We start from the raw sequence: 22,334 nt of genomic DNA, 5'->3' as shown, positions 1-22,334 counted from the left end.
CTGTGAGACATCATCTCCCAGAGAACCGCTTTCAGCCTGCCCTCTCCTCCCAGCTCAAAGCCTTGCCTCTCTGCCTTCTCAGCATCCCCACCTGAATGGCTCACAGCCCCCTCACCCAGGTCTCCAGGTGTTTGCCCAAGCGGCGTCCCTATCTCAGGAACAACCACCATCCTCCAGGAGCTCGCATCTGTCATCTCACCTCCCGGAAAGTCCTGCGGGCTCCATCTCCAGAAATGTATCCTGATTCCAACCATTGCTCGCGCGGCCTCTGCTGCCCTCTCAGTCCACGCAGGATCTTCCTCCTGAACAATCACAGCTAGGCTTCTCCGCTCCAGTCCTCCCTGCAGTCCAAGGGGATCGTTCTAAAGGCAAACGCCAGTGCATTCCCCTCCTTAAAACCATGCAATGGCTTCCCAGTAGAACCAGAATAAGATTCAAACTCCTTACCATGGCCCATTCCTCTCCTACCTGTCCTATCCGGACGGTGGGGCAGGGGCTGTGGCAGGCAAAGGGGGCTGGGGCTGGATTAGGCAGGGAGAGGCCCAGGGGAGCAGGCACCGCAGACGCGGCCAACCCTAGGGGGCGCTCTGGAGCAGTGCAGCCCTGGGTACAGCCCCACTGGGCAGAAACGGCCAGACCTCGTAACCGCCGTGCTGTGGGGTTGGGGCTGCCCCAGCTCAAAACCTGAAGCTGTCCGCTCCCTGCGCTCTGCTGCTGAAGGACAAGTTCTGTGTTGCGGGGCGACCCCTCCCCGCCTCAGCCTGGCCTTGTGCTTCTCCCCTCCTCACTCGCCTTGGGCCAGCCTTCCCTCTGTGCCTTGAATATGTTGGAATTAAAGAAGATGGGGAGATAATAGGAAGTTTTGGACAAAGAGGTAGCTGGGGGGTTGCGGGGCAGATGCTACTGGGCCACGGAAGTTAGCCAGGAAGCCTTCGGCAGATTTCTGAGCAGAGCGCGACTACCGTGTCATGAGTCATCTGCCCTGAGCACTCTGTGCAGGGCCCAAGGACGGAAGCAGGGTGACCAGTTAGCAGGTGAGTGTGACAGCACAGGCGAGAGGTGGCAGAGGCCCTGCCCACGCGGTGGCACTAGAAGTGGCAAGAGGTGTTTGGAGGAATGCCCAGAGCCTGCGTGTGTTTTGAAAGTAGAGCCAACAGGAATTGCTCATGAACTGGGTGTGGGCGTGAGAGAGGAAATCAAACCGACCTTGACGTTTGTACCTGAGCAACTGCAAGGTCAGAGCTGCCATTTACCGAGACGGGAAAGACAGCGGAGGGTCGGTCCCTAGACGTGAGAAATACCTCTGCGTAGGTTCCCTGAAGACAAAGCTGCAGGGAGAACTTGGGGCAGGCGGCTCGCTGGAGGGCGACCCGAGTAGGAGGAGGAACGGAGCAGGGAGAGCGAGGCCAGTTAAGACCTCTGGGACCCTATCATGTTTCTCCTTAAATACATAAATGAACACGAAGACACACACATGTATTCACATGTTTCCCCTTTTACGGAAAGGCTAGCACGCTAGAGCCCTTGGTATGCCCTTGTGTTGTCCCCCTTACAGTACATCCTGGCCATCACTCCGTAGACACGCTGGGTTTGAAAGCCCATTAGCCCCCAAGTGAGGGGCACGTGGGCCGTGGGATGTGAACGTCGAGCCCACAGGAAGGTCTGGCTGGAGACAGCGAGCCCACCCAGGGTGTGAGTGTAGATACAGAAGTGATCTGGGGATGGCGGCCAGGGTCACAACACTGACACGATATATTTTTCAAGTTTTTGTTCTAGAAGTTTTTAGCCAGCATAAAAGTAAAGACAATGGTATACTGAGCTTCCTTGTGCCCATCATTCAGCTTCAAGCATTGTCAACATTTTTTTATTTTGTTTTGTCTCCCCCAACATGTGCTTTTTAAATTTTTGAGCGTACTCTAAGTAAACCCTGTGCCATTCCACCCTTAACTGCTTTATTATACATTTCTAACTGATGAGGCCTTAAGACAGAACAACAACACTGTATTAGTTTCCTCTTGCTGTTGTAATAAATCACCACAGGCTTTGTGGCCGAAAACCATACATCTCTATTATAGTTCTGGCAGTCAGAAACCCAAAATGGGTCTAAAATCAAGGTGTGGGCAGGGCTGCATTCCTTCCAGAGCTTCTAGAAAAGAACCCTATTCCTTGCCTCCAGAGGTGCCCCACATTCCTTGGCTTATTGCTGTGCATCACTCCATACTCCACATCTCCTCTCTGCCTGTGGCCATCTAGACCCCCTTTTGTAAGGACCCTTGTGATTGCACTGGGCTCACCCAGCAACCTGAGGTAATCACCCACCTCAAGGTCCCTAACTTAATCACATTGGCAAGGTAAAGTCCCTTTGGTCATGTAAGGGAACATGATCCAGGTTCTAGATTAGGACATGGACATGTCTTTGGGGTCCATTATTCAACCTTCCAGAACCACCATGCCATCCTCACAATTAACAAAATTTACAGTAATTCCTCAGTATCATGTAATGTCCAGCTCATATTTAAATGTCTCTGATTTTTTTCAAAACTTTTTTACATTTAGTTTGTTTGAACCAAACAGGTCCACATTGTGTTAGGTTGGAAGGTCTTTTAATTCTCCACTTTTTGGTAGTTTTTCTCTTTGTCTCTCTGCTGTATTCTGGCAAATTTTTTCTACCCAGTCCTGGTGACCAATTCTGTCTTCAATTGTGTGTAATATTCTGTTTTTTTAATCCATTCATTTTCATTTCTAAAAGTTCTGTTTGGTTCTTTTCAAAATATACCTGGTCATTTTTGGAAATATCTTCTTATTGTACATTTAAAAACTCTTTCCTTAAAAATTTCATATGTAGTTACTTAGTAATCTGTATCTGATTGCTCCACGATCTGAAATCTTTCAGTGATCATGCGATCTTAAATGGATATTAAAGGGAGAGAAATGGGTAGTTATAGGATGGAGTCCCTGATATCCTTCTTTTCTTTAGGAAAAAAATTATTTTCAGTCACACAGGAATGTTACCAAATAGAGTCATTTCAGAATAGTTGCTAACTTGGCTGGACAAAATTAGCCAGGAAAAAGAACTTTGACATAGGTGACACTGGTACACAGTGAGCAGTACCTCTAGCATTTCTGTGAATACAGCCGCAAGATTGGAAGAGGGGCCTGGAATGGTGCTTTAAAACTGCGTTTGAACCTATTTTTACCTAGATCTTGTGTGGGGAGATGTCTTGGGGGAGGTGCTGAGGAGGGTACACGGGAATTAAAGACCCTCTATGGGTGTCCCGACCTGAAGATCTGTCCGTAAGCTGTGGAGAAATCAGTGCCCCTCCCGCCTCTCAGCCAGGGAGGGAGACATTGAGCCCCGCCCAAAGCTAACATTTCACAGCTTGTTCCCCTGCTCCCTCTGACATGCAGTGTGAGTGCTTTAAAATTGCTGATTTCAGGGGAAAAACATTACCCGAACAGCAGACTGGTGCCCAAACCCACATCACACGGATGCCTGGCTCTGCCGCCTTGGGCAGATTGCTGAGCTTCTCACTTGGTTCATCCCACTGGTGCCAGGCAGCTGGGGAGAGATGTGGCTGGCCTGATAATCCCAGTCCAGCTGGAGCCACAGGAAACGGCAGCTGTTTTCTCTGATCCCTGTAGCTGTTCCCCACTGCCAAAGGGGGATTTGGATGCCTGCAAAGGCTGGATCTATTTCTCCTTCAGAATCTCGGGGGTGCAGGTGGATTCCTGAAGAAGGTCACCGCCAGATCTCAGCATTGACAGACAAGGACAGCAAGAGGAATCTGAGATTCAGACAGTGGGTTTGAGGGAGCTAGAAAATGGAATCCAACATCCCCTATGGGGAAGCACTTCATCCATGTAGCAAAAATGTATTAAGCACCTGCTTTGGGTTGGACATGTGGATACAGCAGTGAATCTGAGGTGTTCCAGCTTCCCAGTCTGAGGTGGGAGACGGGCTGGTGGAAGGCAGCTGTAGGGTGTGGGGTGGACAGAGTCCAGAGAGCCCAGAGGAGGGAGCACCAGTCTACACTGTGGGGGACGGGAGCCGCGTGAGACCGAATGATGAGGAAGGGGCAGTTGGGGTGTACCAGCACTGTATAAAGCGTCAGAGGGGCTTTGCTGTTTTGTAATTCTGATCAGCCAAGGAGAAAGAGGGTCTGTATCCCAAGTGAAAGGAGCCCCACAAACAGAAACACAGGTGGTTGCAGAACCCCACCCCACCCCACATGTCCCCTGACCTTGCCAAACGGCAGGGGGTCTGGAGCACAAGGGGCAGGAACAACATGCTTCTTTACCCTCGGGACGCAAAACCCCTGGGCCAGCACCTGGGATTTCACATCTCCAGGTACCATATTTCTGGGTTGTACAAACCTAAGGTCATTTTATTCCATACCTAGCGTCCTCAATGCTTTCCAGAAAGCTAAAGACATATTCACTAGTATCACTAATTCCTTGACCTCGTACAGAGCTTTTCTCCCTACATTTGAAAAGAGTTAAAATGTCTGCTTGGGTTTGGAGGACAGAAACCATCTGTACTGGCTCAGCTGACATGGAGAACCAGAACCACCCCTGGCTTCCTGCATTAAGGCGACTTTCCCCTTCCCTGTCGGCGTGAGCGCGTCCTTACGCTTCCCCAGGTCTGCCGAGGAAAATGGTTTGATCCTTACAAGAACTTCCTGAAAGACCCATCAGCTCTTCACTGGAAAGCACCAGCAGCTCGTGCCCCAAGACCCCCAAATTCCTAGCTAATCTCAAGATCCTCATCTTGCCCTTCCCACCAGTCCATGTTGCATCATGATGGTGACCCGACCCTCCTCAAGTCCCCTCACTGTAAGGTCCACTTTAAACGGCACCTTGATTGTCAGTACCTTCTGCCCTCACCGTGGCCCCCCGAGGCCCTGCTGAGGCTGCAGTGGTGCTCCCCCTACTCTGGGAAGCAATAAACTCAGCTTGTTTTATCAACAGATTGGGTCGGTGATACTTGGGGAGCCACCTTTTGACAGTTTCTTTTTGTGACGACCTTCTGACTTAGGCAAAACAGGTGTTTCTCCCCCATTTAACAGATTGGGAACCTGAAGAATGAAAGGCCATAAGGTGTGTCCCAGGTGGGACAGTACCAGAGGCCCAGTCTCAGGGGTCATACCCTGACAACAAGCACCGGTTATTCCCAGAAGGAAACACAAGTCCTTAAGTCAAGGCGGTTTATAGGGTTTGGTTTTCCACCCAGGGAAAGGCCGGCATTGGCCTCCATAGAAACCAGACATACAGTAAAGGTGCGTGGAAAACTCACTCATGTGGGCTGGCCCAGCGCTCGCCAGACACCAGGGTGCAGGCGAGCAGGACCAGGCGTGAGACTGGGTGGGGCTGCCAGTGTGAAAAATCAAGGGAAGAGCATGTGGACTGGACACTCGTGCAAGAATGTCCAACGTTCATTGCAGCTTTACTGATAACATCAAAAAGCGGCCCCCAGACGGCCCCTCATCAGTAGACGAGAGACATAAAGGTTGGTTATAACCTTTTGTATTGTGTGGGTTAGGACCACACACAGTAATCTTTTTTTATGTATACATATTTTTTATTTTATCAAATGTACAACACAGTGGTTCAAGAGTCCTCCTCCCCTTCCCCCACCCTCTCCCCTCCCCCTTGATAACCACTAGTCATTTCTCAGTGTCAATGAGTCTAATGCTGTTTTGTTCCTTCTGTTTTCCTTTGTTTTTGTATTCCACAAATAAGTGAAATTACATGGTATTTATCTTTCTTTGCCTGGCTTATTTCACAATACCCTCTACATCCATCCATGTTGCAAATGGCAGGATTTCTTTTCTTGCTATGGTAGAATAATATTCCATTGTGTACATGCACCGCCTCTTTATCCATTCATCTACTGATGGACGCTTAGGTTGCTTCCATATCTTGGCTATTGTAAATAGTGCTGCGATAAACATAGGGGTGCATATGTCTTTTGGAAACTGGGATTTAATTTTCTTCAGGTATATTCCTAGGAGTGGAATTACTGGGTCAAATGGTATTTCTATTTTTAGTTTTTTGAGGAACTTCCATACTGCTTTCTGCAGCAGTTGTACCAATTTGCAGTCCCACCAACTGTGTAGGAGGTTCCTATTTCTCTGCACCCTCACCAGCATTATTATTTCTTGTCTTTTGGGTAGTGGTTGTTCTGGTGTCAAGGTGATATCGCATGGTGGTTTTCATTTGCATTTCCCTGATGATTAGTGATGTGGAGCATCTTTTCATGTGCCTGTTGGCCATCTGAATTTCTTCTCTGGAGAAATGTCTGTTCAGGTCCTCTTCTGATTTTTTGATCGAGTTATTTGTTTTTTGGGTATTGAAGCATATGAGTTCTTTATATATTTTGGATATGAACCCCTTATCAGATGAGTCCTTTACAAATATATTCTCCCATACTGTAGGACGCCTTTTTGTTCTGCTGATGGTGTCCTTTGCTGTACAGAAGCTTTTTGGTTTGATGTAGTCCCACTTGTTCATTTCTGATTTTGTGGCCCTTGCCCAAGGAGATGTGTTCAGGAAGAAGTTGCTCATTTTTATGTTCAAGAGATTTTTGCCTGTGTTTTCTTCTAAGAGTTTTATGGTTTCATGACTTACTTTCAGGTCTTTAATCCATTTTGAGTTTACTTGTGTATGGATTTAGAGAATAATCCAGTTTCATTCTCTTACATGTAGCTGTCCAGTTTTGCCAACACCAGTTGTTGAAGAGGCTCACACACAGTAATCTTGAACAGAATTCAAGAGGCTGGGAATGGGACAGGAATGCTGTGAGTGTGCAAAGAAAATACAGAGTATAATTCCCTTTCCATGAAGGTCAAAGACACGTCAACTATGCAGTCGAGCAGGTAGGGAGACCAGCATGTGTGATACTTGAACGAAAGGCAAGGGATTCATAAGCACAATTCGGGACCATGGGGCCCTCAGAGGGGTGCAAGGACTGGGTGGAATCGAGGACCAGCAAGTTTTTCCTCTCCACTGAGTGCTGCTAACCGGTGTTCAGTGCTTCCCCGCCCTCGGTAACTAGCCTTTACCATGGCATGGTGTTTCTGATCAAATTTACTCAACACAATGAAACATAGGAGATGGGAGCCTGTGTGTCTGCAAACGGCTTTCTCCTGCTCCTGCCTCTGTGAGTCCCTTGCTACTGTCTCCTCCTCTAGGACATGATCAAAAGGTCATGTGTCACCATCCCCCTCCCCTATGGATCTTTTTAATTTCCAATCATTTTTAATTCAAGGACTTTATTTTAGACACATCTTTTGTACTTGGTGTTAGACCTTTTAATATCCAACGTGACTGTGTTTACAAATTGAACTGAGAAATCCCTTAGACCTTTCTCGAGAAGTCTGTTTTGTTGCTAATTTTTTAGGGCTCTTCTGCCACACGCAGGGGGTCAGCCAGTCACAAAGGAGCTGAGGACAGCGGGAAGGGCTCCTGGCCTCTCGCTGGCCAAGCATCCCTTCACTCCCTGCCGGGAGTGAGGGCCCTGCTGCTCCTGCAGAGCATGTGCAGGGGAGGGAACCCCCGGGCAGAAGGCACCCAAGTGGCAACAAGTGGCCCAAACTCCCAATTACAGGGGAGTCCTTGTTATTCCTTATAACTGGATTATTATTTAAAACTTGCATGTCACTCCTGCTGCAAACAGGCAGCTTGTGTATTTGTTTTGACTTTATTATTAAGACTATTCCAGAACCTTATAGAAATTTGGGAGAGGAGCACCAGGAGAATGCCACCCCCTAAATATCATTTTCCACATCCAGCCTATATTTTGCCTAAAACACTAATTTTTTTTAAGATTACAGGTTAGAAATACTTAATGGTATGAAAAGATGTTTCAGAGTATGTTTTTAAGTGGAAAAAAAAGAAGTAAGCTACTTAACAGAATGTCCAAAATGAGTCCCTTTGTAATGGGAGAAAAAACACTATATCAATATATAAGCAAAGGAAGAAAGGTATGCCCCAAGAATTCCAGTTCTAGTTTTATACCCAAGAGAAATGAAAACATATGTCCATGCAAAAGTATGGATGTGGATGGTGAGAGAAGCATTATTCACGATAGCCAAAGAGTGTAAGCAAACCAGATGTCCACCAATGGTTGAACGGATAAATAAAATGTGGGATATCCACAGAGTAGAATATTATTTGGCAATAAAAAGAAATGAAGTTCTGACAACATGGATGAAACTTGAAAAAACTATGGGACGTGAAAGCCAGACACAAACTGTCATGTGTATAATGCCATGTGTACAGAATATCCGGAATAACAAATTTTTTCAGGCACAGAAACTAGATTAGTGGTTGCTTAGCACTGGGGAGAATGGGCATTATCTGCTATGGGCAGGGGTATCTTTTAGGGAGGATAAAAGTCTAAAATTAGACTGTGGTTATGGTTGCACAACCCTGTGAATATACCGCAAAAAAACTGGATCGTAGACTTAAATGGGTGAATTCTCTATTATGTGAATTCTATCTTGATGAAGTTGCCAAGGGAGAAAGACAAACTGAATTGTTCACAGGATTGTTTATAGGCTTTATTTGCTTCGTTTCACTTGTCTGTATTTTCTAAATTTGACTACTTTTGTAAAATGAAAAGGGCTGTTTTTAAAAGGTTATGTTTCCCAGGGACTATATACATTAATATCTTTGCTTTCTTCCTTGTGACCATGGTTCACAAACTTCAGATGGCTTTCAGAAAACAAGGGAATTGTTTTTCATTTAATACTGTTGTGAGAAACACACTCACTGGTCCAAATTCAATAAATGGACACGGAGACAAAGAGAACAGTGGAGGGGGGCTTTAATGACGGTCCTGCAAGATCGGGTGTCTGGTGGGCAGGCACACCTGAGGAGTTTGGCGCCAATAATTTATCTGCTAGTGCGTGAGTCCCTCCCCTGGTTCCTCATTGGCTGAGTACTACAGGGTTCACATTCTTCCCGGGACGTCGCCTAAGCCAGTTATATCTTTCCTTTACATTTGTCTTAATCTTATTGGTAGGTTTAAAAAAAAACTCAAACAGGTATGCCAGGCCTTTATCAATTCCCCCACCCCGACTCTCAGCCTGAGCAGCTTCTACCATGTGGCCCTTTGTTAATACCTTACTATTAAAATGTTTAAACATCCTAGTGGGAATAAATCACATTTAGGTTTTATACTCTTTCCTAACACCAGTCAATAAACATTTATTAAGGTCCTCCTGGGCCTTACTAAGCACTCTTTTTGCCACTGATTCTCATTTCTACTTGTCTTCAGGCTCACTAGGGACATAGGCCTCCAGCTCCGTCTGTAGCTAACTCTAGAGATGCAAGCTTGCAGGCTTCAATAGATGGCTTGATGGTATTTTTTTTTATGTATGAAATTTACATAACATTATTCCAGCTGATTCTAAAAGTGTCTGTAGATTGAATAGTGTCAACGGATGGTGATCTTGTGACTTGGTGGCCCCAGTTTTTTGGTTCTGGGGTTTCCTTCTTTAAAACATAGACGATCTCTGCTTCTACTGATCACGTTTACATTGTCAAGCCTTGGAAAGGGCAGGCTGCCCTGGTGTGCCGGAACTGGCTTGGGTGAAGCCGACAGAGGAGCAAGTCTCAAAGTCCTCTGCTCCCTCCCCACTCTTTCTGCTTGGAGGTCTGAATGGGCTGAGGAATAAACATGGAAAGAAGTTAATTTAGCCAGCACTCATAAAAATGAAAATTAAAGCAAGGTAATGATTTTCACTTCACAGACTAGCAAAAAATAAAACACTAGTTTTCAAATGTTGGGAAAGATACAGTGACCAAGAATTCTCTTTTGCTGATAGGGTGGCAATGTTAGCTCATACGGACACTTCAGCAATATCTATGAAAATGTTATATATTTGTAGCATTTAACTTGGCAGTTCAAATTTTAGAAATCTGTGCAAGGAAACCGAGTGTCAGGATGTTTGTTCCAGACCTACACATAAGAGTGTAAATTTGGGAACAATCTAAATGTCCAGCAGTAGGACACTAATTAAATCATGTATGATTTTTTTTAACTGTCATGTTCACTGCAGCCTTACAAAGAGCAAAGATGGATGAACTACGATGGTGTTCCTGGAAAGATACACATAATACAATGAGGTGGGGAGAAGCGCAAACTGCAGAATATACCTAGCATTCTCCCATTTTAGTGTTTTAAAAAAATACATGTATCTATCCCTATATGAATGTTTATTGGACTATGTACAAAAAAAGGTGGAGAGTCACACACCAGACCATTAACAGTGGTAGTGAAACAGGGAGGGATAAGGAGTGTATTTCTGTTTTGTTGGAATTTTTTAGTAACCAGCATTGACTACTTTGGTAATTTAAAAAGCAAGTGGTAGAAAAACTCAGCTGCTTCTTTTCTGCCCAGTTTTTAGAAAAAACACTGGAAGAGTCTCTAAATATATTAATTGTTGGAATTTTGTACTGAGAAATTTATCTATATGGATCACATAATATAGTGCTTCTATACACCCCATCATCATGCCCTTTCCCCCAGAGACCTCCTTTAATGATCTCCCTAGCATTTACCACCAACTGACAATGTATTTATTTACATGCATATTGTCTGTTTCCTGCATCAAGAACTTTACCTTCTTTTTTCTATCTTCAGCTCCCAAACCAGTGCCTAGCATACAGTAGGCTCTCAATAAATATCTGTTGAATGAACCTGGACTAGTAAGAGTATATACAGCAAGGTAATTTAGAGTGTGTAGCCTGAATCATATTTCAATCAGAAACCACAGGTGTTGCTACCCTGGTGGTGACATTGTCAAAGGGGAAAAGCTTTTCTTCCCCTCTCTTGTGTTCTATCACTGGGGGCCTGCAAATTAAACTGACAAAGGACAGGTTAGCAAAAGAAAAGACAAGTTTTTATTTATAAGATTTTTATCAATGTAGGGGAGTTCACACAAGAATGTGATTCAAGGAGATGATTCAAATTTTGGATTTATATACCATCCTAATAGGGGAAGGAAAGGGGGAAGACAGGCCTTAGGAGAATAGATGGGAGATGTGACAGTTCTGAGGCAGTGTCTTATTATGAGTCAATCTTTCTTGATTGCTCCCAGGAAGGGGATTTATAAAATTTGAGTTCTTTGGGGAAGTTCTGCTTTTAGACAGATAAGGGAGTTCAGGAAAAAAACAATCCTGTTTTCTAATGCCTTCAGCTCAAAATAATTCTCTTGCCACAGTGTCATATTCTGGACCCCTCCAACATTTAATTTTGCATCACAGTTGTGTTTGTTTCTGACCACTCAGCCAGCCCAGGTGCCTCAAAGGCCAGAGCTGCATCTGACTCACCTTGGAATCCGCAGCACTGATTGGTGGGTGGAAAGCCTTTAATAAACTTTGCTGCATGCAGGACTTTTCCAAATGGCTCATTCAGAAAGCAAAAGAGAAACTGATGCTCTCACCCTACCTATGTCTAAGAGCACCCCAAAACGCTGTGGGAATCTACACATGAATGTGCCTTTTGTGTGGTGCAAGAACCTGAAACTCAAAAAAGGATATGTAACCTCTCTGAAAGGTAAAAACTACAATATGGCTAATAGGAACTGACATTTTTTTTTTTGGCTTTTTGATTATCTTCTCCTGGCATGTTTATCATAGATTCTAGCCCAAGACATTGCTCCAAATAAAGCTGGCAGGAGGTAATGCTGCCTGCTAAAGAGGGGAACCACCCCTCTCTGCCTACCTCCGTAAAATGCTGAGCTAGGCTCCTGACTTTTTTCTGGGGAGTAAGATGCTAGAATCCAAAAGGCTTCTAGTCAAAGAGACGGTCTAGTGCCTTCAACTCTGAGGTGCCCTAGTGCTTCACATACATACCCTATAACAACGCCCATGCAAGAAAGCGCTTTCCTGGCACTGCCTAGGAAAGATCTTCACAAGAAAGGGCTGGAAGGCAGGACCACCCACACGGGGGGCCTCTCGACTCCTGTTTCTGAGGAGGACATCTGAGAAGCTGGGAGAAGAGGGGAGAAAATGAAGGGGCCTTCTGCTGGCTGAGAGCTTTGCAGTCCACGTTAAGAGTGCCTGAGCTTCAAGTGGAAAGCAGTGGTGATCTAAGGACAGAAACTACTGCAATATTTCACAGTTTATAGAAAAGCGAATTCACTTCCTGGATTGATGCAGATAAACAAAGACAAAATCATTTGGGGCACTCTCTGGAGCAATGCGCCTTAATCTCTTGGGGCCACAGACCCCTTCAGAAATTTAAAGCAGAACGCCTTGCCACAGAAAATGTGCAGGGACTCTCACATTTACATACAGTCTCAGGCACTCCTTGCATCTCTACCTTGTACATGGGACTCCTGCCCAGATTAAGAAACTGTTTTGCAGTAAATGGGACATAGTATGTTGACTCTTCTGATGAATGAGAATAACTTAAACTCACAGTAAAAGGGGCACTGTGCAGATGTAAGCTCCTGCCTGGGAAGCTGGCAGCAGGAGAGAAATCCTGTCAAGACTGAGCCCAAGAACACAATTAGGATAGACAAGAAAGGGACCTTGGCACCAGCCTAGGGTGGCTCACCTCCTGCCAGGGATCTGGGCACAAGCACTGCATTAGTGAGGCCTGGGACAGGGTCCAAATGGGGCAGACTTTAATTGCAGAAGTACAGAAGCATCTTTGTCTTTGATAAAGCATCTTTGCCTTTCCTGGGTCCAAAAATCTATTTGAAATGAATGGGATAAGAGGCAGGAGCCTGGGCTGCTAATTCTCCACCTTGGGGTTACTTTTTCTCACCCAAATTTTCATAAATGATCTTAAAAGTATTCTAAGAAGCTCAAATGGTTTGAAAGTGAATCAACTTTAATCGCTTTAAATATATATAACGCTTTTGACACGGAACAACTGCAGCCCCCAGACTCTCCGGTACATTCAGGGCCCAGTGATGGGAACCATGTGTCATTCTAGAAATGCTCTTGGCCTCCCTGAGACCTTCTCTCCATTGTTGTCCTCATTTCTGGAGCCACAAAGACTGAATCTATTTCCTTTGCTGCAGAATAATCTTTCAATGGCTCTTCTTCCGAGTCCCCTGAAGTCTGCCCTCCTCCTCCTGGGGGGTAGGGGTCCTGCATCCCCCCAGCCTGCCTCCCAGAGGAGTCCTTTGTGGTCTACTTACTGAGAGCTGAGCACCACTCTTCAGACCACGACCTTCAGGCTGGACAGAAATCTTCCATTAATGCTGCTCAAGCACTAGCTGCCGTTAATGCCGTGAGTGAGGCACTCGTCTGTGGGGCAGAACTCAAGGGGGCACCCAAAACCTCAGTAATCAAGAAAAATCACATCTTAAAACATCCAAATGAACACCAGAAATCCACAGCGAACAAAATATCAACATTTTAAATAATGTTGGAGCTTGATGCAAGAAGAAAAATGCATACCCCCAAATATATGTATTTTTTTTTTGAGAGGGCATCTCTCATATTTATTGATCAAATGGTTGTTAACAACAATAAAATTCAGTATAGGGGGGTCAATGCTCAATGTACAATCATTAATCCATCTCAAGCCTAATTCTCGTCAGTCTCCAATCTTCTGAAGCATAACGAACAAGTTCTTACATGGTGAACGAATTCTTACAGAGTGAATAAATTCTTACATGGTGAACAGTACAAGGGCATTCATCACAGAAACTTTCGGTTTTGATCATGCAATATGACCTATAAACCATCAGGTCAAATATGAATATTCATTTGATTTTTGTACTTGATTTATATGTTGATCCCACATTTCTCCTATTATTATTATTTTTTTTATTTTTAATAAAATGCTGAAGTGGTAGGTAGATGCAAGATAAAGGTAGAAAACATAGTTTAGTGCTGTAAGAAGGCAAATGTAGATGATCAGATGATCAGGTGTGTGCCTGTGGACTAAGTATTAATCCAGGCTAGACAAGGGCAGCAAGACATCCACGGATGCAGAAGATTTCTCTCAAAGCAGGGGGGGTGAGGTTCTGAGCCTCACCTCTGTTGATCCCCAAATTCTCACCTGATGGCCCCCCTGCGACTGTGCCTGTCTTAGGTTGTTCCTCCCTTGAGGAATCTTACCCGTCTCTGGCTAACCAGTCATCTTCCGGGGCCATACAGGGAAATGTAAAGTTGGTAAGTGAGAGAGAAGCCATATTGTTTGCAAAGGTTAGCTTTTTACTTCTTTGCAGATTTATGCCCTGTGGCTTCTATGCCCAGCACTTGTCTCGAGGTATCTTTACCACCTGGAGGAATTATGATACTCGGTAAATTCGATATGAGGCACGAATTCTATTTAAGGTTTGTAATTAGGAAGGAAGAAGAAAAGCTATAGATGTAGCATATGAAGGAAACTTGGGAGGATTGATTATTTCTTTGACATATCTTCTTGTATAGTACCTTAAGTATGTATAGGTTTTAAACTACTAACTAATTTGCACACACATATTAACATAATAGGAATACGGTGACATAAACAAAGCAAATCTATAATTACCATCCATCTCCAGTGAAGCCAAGAAAACCATTTAGGCACCCTAGGCATTTGTGAAAATTTATCTATGATATGATGGATATTTTCCAACTGTACTTGAACCATCAGACAAATTAAAGCAGCCCATTTCTGGGATCTGTTCACATCCCATATGTTCTTTTAACCATAGATAGTCTATAGTCATGAGATTTTGGGGTGCTACAACTTGCACCCCTCCCAACTCCTGGTTGAGTTCCAACAGTACAGATCCAGTCAAATTCGTTGTCTCACTGTATGCACATGCCAGCCTAGACATCTCCCTCCTCCTTCTTATGGCAAGTCCAGGAGACGGTGGGCTGGATGCAGCCACAACCGCAGCATCGTCCGGATCCCTGTGGAGGCTTTTTGATGATCATCCCCCGGCACGAGTCCTCCAGAGAGTGCTGATGCCGGAAGCTCCTCCTCATATCGTATCTTAGTTCATTTTCTGGGTATCCAAGCTAGGCCTTGATCTTCTGCGTAGAAACAAACAGACCCTTTGCCCACACTTTGAATAGTTGCTTTTTCCCAGGACATTAAAGTGGTTGCAAAAAATATTTAAAAAGTAAAGGTAGCTGTATTAAACCTCACAATATTATTTTAAAGTTTAAATATATTACTTGTACCCCAAAAATTCTCTATTATAATTTTACTTTCCTGGCTTTCATGGGAGCAAACTCATCAACACTCTTTCCAACATCTTCTCTAATACACTCAGTATTAACACGGGCCAGTTGGATCCCCAGCGCTCACAGTGAACTAAGGCCCCAGGCAGGGCCACTGCATACATGTGGCCAGAGCACGCACCACCCATGGGTGCTGACGCCAAAGGGGTATCATCCAGTCATGGCTGTCGTCCTTTTTTTGATATTTTTTTATTTTTATTATAACTATAGATTCCTAAGATGGAAGCAAAATGTCTCAAGGAACAGGTACATTTTCTTACCCCCACACAGGTGCCTCTGGGTCAAGGGCAGCCCTACTCTCAAGTTTTTCCCCCACCTATGCCTGTTTGCCCCTCAGACTTGCCCACTTGATGCTTATCTTTCTAGTCTTGAGCTATATGTATTGATTTTACTGCATACAACTTCCTGCAAGGAGCCTCAGATTCTTTTTGGCAGTAGGTGGGGTAGGAATAAGTGTGTGCTTTGCCCACATCCAGTCCATCAGCAAAAGCCATCAGCTTTGCTTGCAAGTATTTCTGGAATCCAATGAGTTCTCACGTGTCCACTGCCAGCACCCTAGTGACCTGTGAAGCCACCATGGTCTCTGCCTTAGACAAGAAAGAGTCCGCCCACCAGGCCTCCCTGTTTCCAGCCCTGCCCCATGGTAGACCATTTCTTTGGTGGTGCCATAAGCTCACCTCCTGGTATCCACACCAGTGTGGGTAACCTTTCCCACACTGACTGTACACTTGACCTTGTGATCTGCTTTGGCCAACGGGACATCAGCAAGAGGGGTCTCTGTTGGCTCTTGCATACTAAGTCCTTTCGTCTTAGATGGCTGCTCCCTGGGCTACAGCTGCCATGTGAGAAGCTGGGACAGACCAGGGGTGGGCACTTTCTCCATAAAGGGTAAGGGTAGGTTTTGTGGGTCTTAAGATCTCTGCTGCAACTGCTCAGCTTTACCACTGCAGCTTGTAAGCAGCCATAGACAATATGTAAACAAAGGAGTGTGGCTGTATTCCAATAAAACTTTATTTATAGAAACAGATTTGGTCTATTGGCCATGGTTTGCCAATCCCTGGGTTAGAATACTGACGAGAAGCTGCAGGAAAGATCCTGCAGGATGGGAGGCTATACTGTGTTGAATAGTGTCCCCCAAAACCTCACATCTACCCAGAACCTGGGAACATGACCTATTTGGAAATAGGGTCTTTGCAGATGTCATCAAATTATGATGAGGTGATACTGGATTAAATCTATTGTGACTGACATCCTTATAAATAGAAAGACACACACAGGGACACAGAAGTATGCAGGGAGAATGCCATGTAAAGACAGAGTCATACTGGAGTGACAAGTCTACAAGCCACAAACACAAAGGAACGCCGAAAGCACCAGAAACTGCAGAGAGGCATGGGACAAATACCCTCAGAACTTCCAGAAGGAAGCAACCTTGCCAACACCCTTATTTTTAGACTTCTGGCCTCTAGAACTGTGAGAGAAAAAAATTTGCTTGCTTGAAGCCCCCCAAAACCAATGCAGAAGCTACCTCGGATCTGCTAGCCTCCACCAGGCTCCCATCTGAAAGCACCACATGAGGGACTCCCAGTGAGATCAACCGCAGAATTGCCGCTGAGCCCCAGTCAACCCACAGAATCAAAAGCCAAGGAAAAGGCTGTTGTTTCAAGCCACTAGGTTTTGGGGTGACTTGTTATGCAGCATCAGATAACTGAAACATGCTCTTATGTTTCTTCAACAGTAGCGGGAATGATCCTTCAAAAACACAAGTCACAGTATGTCATTTGTCTGCTCAAAACCCACTACAACCTCCTCTCAAGGTAAAACCCACAATCCTTGGCATTGCCCACAAGATCCCCATCCCATCACCCTAGCATCAGGTCCTGCCTCTCTTCTAGCCACCAGTTCTGGCACCCTGATCTTTTCCAATTCCTCAGTATACTAAGTTTCCTCGACTGGAACACTTTTCCCAGTGACTCAGTTCCCCAGGTCTCTGCTCAGGTGTCTTCTCAGGTATGGGCCACATGTATATTCACATGTATTTTAAAATACTGTCCACCTTCCTCCTCTCACCCCATTAGAATGTAAGTTCCTTGAGGTGAAGGCCTTGCTTGCTTTTCCGTTGCTTTACTCAGTGCCTGGCACAGAGTAGGGGCTCAATGAGTTACTGTAGTAACAAGTTTTATTCACTTATTTTCCATTTGGGGACTTTGTCTTTCTATTTTCATTGAGTTAGACTTGGGCCTTCATTCCAACTGGTAGAGATTTGTTTATGTGCTCGTTCAGACTGCAAAGCAGAAGATTCACATGGGCTCCTTTGCTACTTGGGTTTCCTGGGGGTGTCACAGGGAAGTAGAGACACAGGAATCAGAGCAGTTGGACATCCCAGTCTCCTGAGGACTAAAAGGTCACAACCCTGGGTACTGCATCTCCATCTCCAAGCAGTTCTGCTGGGCTGTCCCCTACTTCTTCCTGCCACCTCCTGGAGTCTGTTTCTTCAGGGACTTTCTGGCCTGTGGCTTCTGCTTATAGCTGGTTCTATGTGTTTCTACATCTACATCTGCATTTTTCTACCAAGAGATCATTTTCTTTGTAGGTCCTGAATCCAAACTTGGCCAGCCAGTCACCCACAGTCCATTGTGACATGCTCCTACTGGGCATGCTTTCAGGCCAGGACACCTCACTGCCCATAGGCTGGTCCTTGATACTTGATTCACTTGGCTGCATTCAGACGGGAAAGGCCTGCCCAGTCTAAAAATCCTTCCACAGGTGCCATGGTTGTGGCAGACACTCAGAAGATCCTCCAAAAGGGGCAATTTAGCAGCGTGGCACCTTGCTGGACCTGTCTGGTGCAAATCCTGAGTCAGCCACTCACTGGAGCAGCTGCGCCGCCAGTTGCCACAATCTGAATTTTTAGCAGCATGCCCTCATCTAGGAGCAAGCCTTCCATTTAAGATCAGCAGCTCAGGAGCCTCATTCAGCCAATCATAAATCTACTCTCTGCATGGCTCTTCCAGCCACAGGAATATCCTGACAAACCCTGTGCTGAAACCCATTCTCTCCTGGGCAACTTCCTGACCCTGAGGTGACAAACAAATAAGAAACGAGGTTAGTTAAGGAATTCCAGTGTAGGAGGCCCTGGGATCTTGCTCCAAGGGGGCTTGTAGAGAAGCAGAATTTCTACCCTTTTCTTTAGGAAGTGCCAACAGATGAACCCATGAGCCTGGGGCTGGAGACAGTTTGTAATTGGAACTCGAGTTGCCATACAATGTAACTGTTGCTCTGACTTTGCAAGCTGTGTTCTCCTTCTAGCTACAAGCTTGTTATAGAATTGCAGTATCTCTACAGTATCCAGAAGATATGAAGCCTTCATCAGTTGTGTTTCTCCAACAGGAAGCTGCTACAGGTAAATCTGATGTGGTTACTGTCCTGGTGGCATGGCAGAGCCATGCTTTTCCATTCGGAGTCACACTGTCGACTGACCTCTTTCCTTTGTGGTTACTGGCAGTTCAGACTGGCCCACCTGATGGTCCTGTACTCCTACTTCCAGGAATGCTGCCAGCATGGCTGACAGGAGACCTCTGTTGGCCATCCATACACTCAGAACACCTCAGTCCCAAGATAGCTGCTGCCCTAGGCCTGCCTTCAAGCGACAACCTTAAGAACTGACAAAAGAGGTGGCAGCAGATAGAGATGAAAAGGAGATTGCCCCAGGGACCAACTACAGCTATGCGGAGCTATCAGGGCCTTGCAGGCCATTCAAGCAGTGAGTAATGAGTGAGCATGAGTGAGCATGAGTCCCAAGCTGATGGTAAGAGCCACCCTCCCTAGGTTGGTATTATTGCACCCATTTCAAAGATAAAAGACTTGAGGCCCAGAGGATCCATGTAGAGCTCTTCAATACCAAGATAGAGACACTTCCCTCTGATACCCCCTTTAGACTGGTTTTCTCTTGCTGGTCCTGAGCCCCTCTCAGTCTCCACTTGCCCACACCACCCCCACTACCACTGCCTTTATTAGCTCCTCCCCGTGGAACTCTGCTCACTGGGTGCCCACTCCTTGCTCCCCTGACTCCCCTGGAATTTTTTTCTTTAAGCTCTATCCTCCTTCCTCCCCTCACTTGGGCACCCCTAGATAAATGCTTTCCTAGCAATGACTTATTTAAAAGCCATAGTGTGCTCTTCCTTCCGTCTTCCCAAACATACGCCTTGCCCAACTCCTACTTCCTACAGATGACTCCTGAAGTCAGCTTTGAGGAAGGCAGGAGCGGAGCTGTTGACAGCTACAAGCCCTAAGAGGTGCCCTCCGAGGCATCATAAGGGTAGAATGCCAACTGCAATTTACAGAGGGGACATGTGGGTTTAAGTAAGGGACTTGAAAAGGATAGTAAATTGAAAATAAATAGAATTTCTAGAAAAAGTTGCAAATAAAGATTATTTGTTTTTCATGTTGGGTCATATATATATGCTCCACTGCTGTTGGAAGTGCATAGAAATACAAGTACTTTGGAAAACAGAGTTGAAGGTGCTTATATCTGTAACCCAGGAATTCCATGTCTAGGTGTTATGTCCTAGTCCTAGGTACAGTTCCTAGAGACACTCCCACCCTTGTGCTCAGGAGACATCTGCAACAAAGCTTATAGCAGCACTACTGGTATTAACATGGAGAAACCAGGAAGTAACAAATGTACACTGAAAGGAAAAGGCAAGGATATCCACACAATGGAATACTATACTGCACAGAAAATGAGCCATCTACAGCTACAAGGCTGGAGCTCACACTTGTCAAGTTGAGCAAAAAAAATGTAGCCAAAGATTACAAAATGTATGATGCCATTAATACAAAGTTCAAAAAAATTATTTCAAAACCATAAAGCAAAGCAAGGAAATAACACAAAATTTAGGACAGTGGCTCCTCTAAGGCCAGAGAACACATAGTGACCTTAATGGCATTGCTGATTTCCCATTTCTTAAGCTAGTAATGGGTACATTTTCATTATTCTCTACAGCAGATACACTTTATGTAGTCTTTGGTATATGTGAAATATTTTGTGATAAACCCAAAACCCTCAGTCTATTTAAATGCAGGGCCATCCACCTAGAACCCTAGAGGGCTCTCTGCTCTCATCTGATTTTTCACCTTCCTTGGGCTCCTTATCCAACACTGAAGTTTCCTGTCTGGCTAGAGACCCCCCTTCCAAAAGAGGTATGTCACTTTTTCAGGCAACCATCAGTTTTTAACCAGGGGTGCACATATGTACGAAAGGTAGAATCAGTAGCCCAGGTGAGTGGGTCATAGGCTGTTGTGGACTGACCTTCACTCAGCCCTGGTGTCCACTGGCAAGTGTTCTGCAAATATGCCTGCAGTGCTTCCCAGGGTGATCTGGTAACAGACTGGACATTCATTTCACCTGTCTGACAACCTGCCCTTGGTATGCCACTGTCATAAAATTGCTCAACAAGCATACTGCCAGGGATAAGTAATAACTAAATGCCTGTAAACAAGGTAAATGGATTGGACTGAGGCAAATGTGAGCCCCAGGGCCTGCTAAAAAAGTCTTAAGAGCCTTGGAGACAGGGAGGGCATTTGGCAGCCTGTGGATTTTAGAAAAGGTTTGAGGGCTTCTCTACCAACCCTTAACATTTGAGCTACAATTAAGAGTCCCAAGTGCTGGCTCCGAATGCTATGCTGTGGCCTCCAAGAATCTTGCAACAGCAGCTGAGATCAGGTTCTGCATTTGATTTCCTGCTAGATTCACTGGTTCTGGCCAGAGAGCAGTTATAAGAGCCATGTCCTCTCTAACCACTTTAGTGTAAAATAAGAGATTGTTTTGGAACCTTTTCAGGGCCACGCCTTAGAATTACTCTGAATATAAGAGCTAAGTGTCTAATTTTCTTAGAGTTAGGGGACTTGAGAGATGCTGGCTGTTGATTTTGCTGCTGAGTCATGGGGCTGGGATCTTGGTTGTAAGTAGTCTAAACCACCAGTTTGCTGGTGAAATCACAAATTCTGCTTGCAAAATCCACTTAAATTATTTAGGATTTTACAATTTCCTTGTTGCATTTTTGCTGAATTTAGTCTTAAATTTTTGCTGCTTAGTCACTGGAAAATGGGTAACTTAACTTATCCTGGCTTAGAAACTTAAGCCAGTAGCTCCGCAGATATAAAAAATACTAGGTGTTAAGGAAGAAAAGCAGTTTTGAAGCTGACCAGAAGGAATAATTATTAAGGCAAATACATTGGAATCTATGTAAGACATGGAAAATATGTTGATGACACTGGTTTAGCTCTCAGATTTACAGAGCAGGAGGAATGCTAAGAATACGACTACAATAGAAGGCAATGCTCGCCTCCAATCCTCCCTTGAAGGGCGGGCACATGATGCAAAACGGGTATCCGTTTTTCTTGATCAGAAAGGTAGAAATTACTGCGCCCACTCTGACTACTGTGGAACATTACCTGTAATGAACTTTGAGAAATCCTCCCGTCTGGGTGAAATTCCAGTCCCAAATCACTACGTGTACGGTTCACATGAATGCCGACAGATCTGATTTACCCAGGTGGGTAAGGGAGGGACATGAAGTCTCCTTTTTAAAATGCAACATTAACAATTCTCCCCAACACTTAAGGGGTAATGAATTACCGCTGGGTACGCCCGTGGAGACGTGCGTGGTCCTTAGGCAGCGCTCAAAAAGTATCAGCTGTAATTAACGGAGCGTGCACGTCCTTCCGGCCACCTCGGCCAGGACGCCCAAGGACGAAAGGACGCGATCGCCTTGACCGGCGGCTCTAGGGCGCGGAGAGGCTGGGTGTGGCGAGGGACGTAGCGCGCAGGCGCGAACGGGCGCACGTGGCCCCCAGCACGCGGCTCTGCGGTCCCGCGCATCCCTAGTCCAGGTGCGGAACCGGGGCGCGTGGGCGGCCGCCAACTTCGCTAGCCGTACGGGGTCTCCGGCACCACGCTGTGGGACGGAGTGGGCCGGAAAGGGCGGGCCGCGAGGTCGTCAGCAAGGTCATGGGCCTGACGTGAGGCGCCGGAGACGCTGCAGGCGTGCGGGACTCGGAGTACGTGCCGGGGCACGGAGCCCTCATGCCGGCCGCGTCGCCCCGCCCCGCCCGGCTCCGCCCCTTCC

General features: G+C 45.7%; 2 long non-coding RNA genes across 2 annotated transcripts; one reads left to right on the top strand and one right to left on the bottom strand.

Annotated features, from left to right (window-relative positions):
• Positions 1-631: 631 nt before the first annotated feature.
• On the top strand, positions 632-19,880 carry LOC140848813 (uncharacterized). The gene is made up of 5 exons (XR_012129960.1): positions 632-1,034; positions 16,943-17,021; positions 18,514-18,607; positions 18,752-18,967; positions 19,434-19,880. It is a non-coding gene; the product is annotated as an uncharacterized lncRNA (long non-coding RNA).
• LOC140848812 (uncharacterized) lies at positions 8,810-22,098 on the bottom strand. Its single transcript, XR_012129959.1, has 3 exons — positions 21,661-22,098; positions 13,161-13,302; positions 8,810-9,669 (listed from the first exon to the last, which is right to left on the bottom strand). It is a non-coding gene; the product is annotated as an uncharacterized lncRNA (long non-coding RNA).
• Between the last annotated feature and the right edge of the window lie 236 nt (positions 22,099-22,334).

Source organism: Manis javanica, chromosome 4, assembly GCF_040802235.1.
Source record: "Manis javanica isolate MJ-LG chromosome 4, MJ_LKY, whole genome shotgun sequence".
NCBI lineage: Eukaryota > Metazoa > Chordata > Mammalia > Pholidota > Manidae > Manis > Manis javanica.
This window is presented reverse-complemented; position numbering and strand designations above follow the sequence as displayed.